This window comes from Urocitellus parryii, chromosome 1 (genome assembly GCF_045843805.1).
Source record: "Urocitellus parryii isolate mUroPar1 chromosome 1, mUroPar1.hap1, whole genome shotgun sequence".
Classification (NCBI taxonomy): domain Eukaryota; kingdom Metazoa; phylum Chordata; class Mammalia; order Rodentia; family Sciuridae; genus Urocitellus; species Urocitellus parryii.
In genome coordinates, this window is record NC_135531.1 from 80,474,191 (window position 1) to 80,478,786 (window position 4,596).

The window sequence follows — 4,596 nt, forward strand, 5'->3', positions numbered from 1 at the left end:
CCTGAAAAGGAGTACTTTCTACAGTGAAGTTTTCAATGATCTTTTTCCTCCTGCCTCATTAACATTAACCCACTTCTCATCTAAAGTGCAATTGTCTTTTTGTGAAAATTTCCTTGATGCTTTTTAAACAATAATTCCCCCAAATTTCAACATTATGCCTAGAAGTTTTTTTTCTTAAAATTACTAGACTTCTTTTTGTGTACTAGTAAAAATATCTCAATTTATTTTCATTTTTTTTGCTGTTGATGTATCACCATGAACATTTTATTAGTTCTTTTTAGTTATATGTGACAGTAGAGTCAATTTTGACACATTTGTACAAACATAGAGTACATCTTATTCTAATTAGGATCCCAGTCTGTGGCTAACACATCTCAATTTATACTTAACTAGTTTTCATGATAAATAAAATTCTTACGTTTAACACAACTTTCTTAAAAGACCAAGTCATCAAATTCCTTAATGCTTCATTAAACATAAACAACACTAATTCAAAGAGAGAAAATGTATGCCAGCACCATATTTTGATAATAAAAATAAGTTGGAGCCCTAGAGTTTGTCTAATTTAGGTCAGATAACAATAGAATCAAAGAATATTAAAATTATTTATTTCACAACTATGCATATTTAAGGATAGAATAATGGCAGAATTCTTTGCAATCATAAATTAATTACATCCATTTATTTAGCTTGAAACACAAGCTTGAGAAGTATTGCTATATTCCATTGGTAGTAATTTCTCTATAGCAAATAATTGTCTTATATTTGGAGCACGTTGAAGAAAATGTCTCATAAGTCTTTTGCGGTTTTCAATCTCACTCATTAAAGGTACTTTGGGAGAACCCTGGTGTCCTGGATGTTCTGATGAATGCTCTGAATTAAGCCTGTGTTTGCATTCTAAAAATACTCTCTGATCTATATGAATAGTGTGTACTTTATGGAGTTCAGATTTCTCCTGGCATCGTGACATTTGGAGAATATTTGTTTTGAAAGTCTCATAAGAATTTTGTTTTGCTCCCTCTTCATTAGCCTCTGTCCTTCCTTTTCCATTTTCTTTCTTTGTAATCCTGCTGTTTTCTTTTCTCTGTTATTTTCTGCTGCCTCAGGACTTCTGCTTGCCAGGCTATATTGTCTTGTTGCTCTTCTTCCCCTGCATTGGTATTTTCTTGCCAGGTATCTAAGTTACCTAATTCAGAAGATTAATGAATAAAAGTGTGATGGTTTAGATGTCTCCCCAAAGGTTCATGTGAGAAATGGTGCAAGAACATTTAGAGTTGAAATGATTGGGTTATGAGAGCCTTAATCTAATCAGGCATTAATCCCCTGATAGGGATTAACTGGGTAGTAACTACAGGCAGGTAGGGTATGGCTGGAGGAGGTGGATCCCTGGGGGTATGCCTTTGGGATATATATATTGTGTGAGCTGAGCTCTTTCTCCTTCCTGGTGCCAAGTTCCCAGCTGTTTTTCTCTATCACACACTTCCACTGAGATATTCTGCCTCATCTTCAGCCCAAAGGAATGGAGTCAGCCATTTGTGGACTGAAACTTCTGAAACCATGAGCCCCTGAATAAACATATCCTCCTTAAAATTATTCTCGTTAGGTCTTTTGTCACAGCAGTGTAAAAGCTGACTAAAGCAAACAGGCATATCTTTGTAGTTGCTAATTTATACAAAAAACCTGTGCTACTATCGGGGATGCCCAAATTTAATAGTTTTCTTAATAATGATTTTCTGAGTTTCCGTTATACTTGATGTCATGTCTTTAAAATAGTCAGGTCCTATTTGTTCCAAAGTATTCTGTTTGGTTGCCACGTTCCCTCCTTCAATCTTTACAAGCCTACTCTTTCGAGTCTGCTTAACAACTGACCATAGATGGCAAAAGTATTTGGTCTCCACATAATATCCTTCCTCTGCCATTTGCATATTAATCTCTTTAGGAAAAAAATACTGTTGCTAGACAGGTATAAACCTTAAATACCCCAAACTGAGTGATGGCCATGTTGGGAATCAAAACCTAAAATTGGTTGATGGGGGAAAAAATCATACTCACTGCACAGATGAGAAGAACATGAGTGTTTTCATGTTACACAGCTACATGCCTTCTGTACTGCATTATGTGAAACATTCTAAGGTGCCGGAGGTGGGTGCCTGGTAGGCTTGTTGTAGGGACAGACGTGGCAAGACACCAAAGATAGCTGGAAACAGTTTTATTTGGCTGTAGCCAGGTTCAGAGGGCACAGCTTTTGCTGTAATCAATCAATCCCCTGAACCCTGAGTTCAGGTAGCTTCATCAGAGTTTTATACCCAGCATGTAAGGGGAGGGGCTCAAAGGTTCACAGTCTACATAAGTTCACATAAAAGCAGCTTTTTCTTTCACTGTTTTGGGCAAGTTAATCCTTCAAGGGCAACACCTGAAAAGGGGAGAGCTTTTTCTCCCCTCTTTCCTCCCCCTGCCAGCTGTTACCATGGAGCCCAATTGGTAACTTATCTTAAAATCGTAGACATCTCTGTGAAGCCCAGCTCAAGGCCAGAGAACTTGTTTGTTCATTTCTACAAACTATAGTATACTGGATACATGTTTGTGAGAAACTAGAAAGGGGTGTCTAGCACCTGGAGTGCTGGTATCTTCCCTGCAGGTGGCCAAGTAAAGCCGGGCGGCATGAAAATAGGAAGTTTATCTACATTGAACTCTTTTGCTGACAGCCCTAAAATCAGCCATAGTGAAGATTTCTGGAGAAGCCCAGTTAAGACTTTTCTGTGGAGAGAAGGGGTGCCACTTCAGGATGAGATTTGCATTGTGAAAAAATCAAACTTGAGAAGTTCAAGTCATGTAGAGGGAGGGCAAAATTTCCTACCAGGAGGGAAAATTTTAAGATTGGGAGTTTTCTGCGCTGGTGCCTCGAAATCCAGTCTCCCAAGGATGGGCTACATGCACCTGTACTTAACCATTTTGAAAATAAGTATGTTTTTGGAATTACCTCCTAGTTCAATGGTTTGTTTAATTTAATCATAAATTCATGCGGTGGAATGACTCGCTGATTTGTGAATTAACTTATCAAGTTTTCCTTTTCATTTTTAGACATATATTTTCTCCTAACTTAGATAGTCAGAAAACTTGGAAGTATAATAAAAAAAAATTCCAGAAGCCCTTTGGCCAGTCTCCACAAACTTTAAATTTCCTTATATTTGTTTTCTCTGTCTTTTGCTCTGTCTCTTCTGTTTGTTTTTTCTTGAAATTTATAAGAATAAATGGCAGATATGATATCCTTTATCCCAAATTCTTCAAGGATTTTTTCTAAGTGCATGTATACATTCTCTTACATAATCAGAGTACAATTATGGGAAACAGAAATTGACACTGATGCAATACTATTATCTAACTTATAAACCTTATCCATATTTGTTAATTGTCCCATTAATGACCTTTTTTTTTTGGTTAAAGAATGCATTGCATTAGTTACCATGTCCTTTTTCATTTAAAATCTGTGTGAGTCTGTTTTTCATGTTATTGACACTTTAAAGAACACTTTAAAGAATGCTCTCTGAGTTTGTCTCATACTTTCCTACCACTATTGACTCTATTGGCTCAAATCAACTTATTTAGTTATATACCAGCTGGTTAATGTCATAAAGTTATCATATAAAAATGTTTGAAAACAATTACAAAGGTCTTATTTATTTAGGATAAATCATAAGTCACCTATACCAACACAAAATCTTACCAGCAGTGTGTGAAAGTACCTGTGTTCCTATGTCAAAGTTAACAATGTATTGATAGGTTTTATAATTGTTTATTTAGGAAGAGAAACAATATCTCATTGTTTTAGTGTATAATTTTTAGGAAAATTGAACTGAACCATTACTATTTTTCTTACCTTAATATTCAGCTGCTTATAACCATCATCTAATCATTTGCATGTTCATTTTTAATGACTATATATGAACATGTAAGTATCATCAATATTTGAAATATTTTTAAACTCCAGATTTGTAGCAAGAGATGTACATTTCACATTAATAAAGAAAAATAGTACAAGGAAATAAGCACTACAACAAATGATAGGAGAACTAAAGTGAGAAACAGCATAAAAAACCTGGAACATCAAAGTAGCTGATATGAATGGGTTAAGGATACTTGGATTTAGTTTTAAAATATTTAAATTAGGTTTTGTGCTATTGTAAGAGACACTCTTAAAACTGAATGAATGAAACAAGGTTAGAAAAGAATGGACAAGGACATAGCAGGCACCTGCTAACAAAAGAAACAGTGCTGTTCTTGTTTAGGCCACAGGCAAATATTGTTAAATAAAACAATTAGATGTGCTGACCACTAATGTAATTTGTATCAAATAAATGAGTATACATACGCCTTTTAGTGTAAATAACACATTCTATATAGAAAGCACAATTACAACTATGATAAAATTAGTCAAAGCATAAATATAATTGGAAATTTTAATATGGCTTTTATTTCTGACTAATTAAATGGTCAAAAATAAAACATGGGAATAAAGACACTGAATAATGTAATTAAATTTGCTAAATATAAAAATGTTTATTCATAATATAGAGATTTTATTTTATTTTATTATTT

The 4,596-nt window shown here is 34.4% G+C and overlaps 1 pseudogene; it reads right to left on the minus strand.

The window, feature by feature from the left end:
- Window positions 1–915: 915 nt before the first annotated feature.
- Window positions 916–2,001, minus strand: LOC113180760 (receptor-binding cancer antigen expressed on SiSo cells pseudogene; annotated as a pseudogene).
- Between the last annotated feature and the right edge of the window lie 2,595 nt (window positions 2,002–4,596).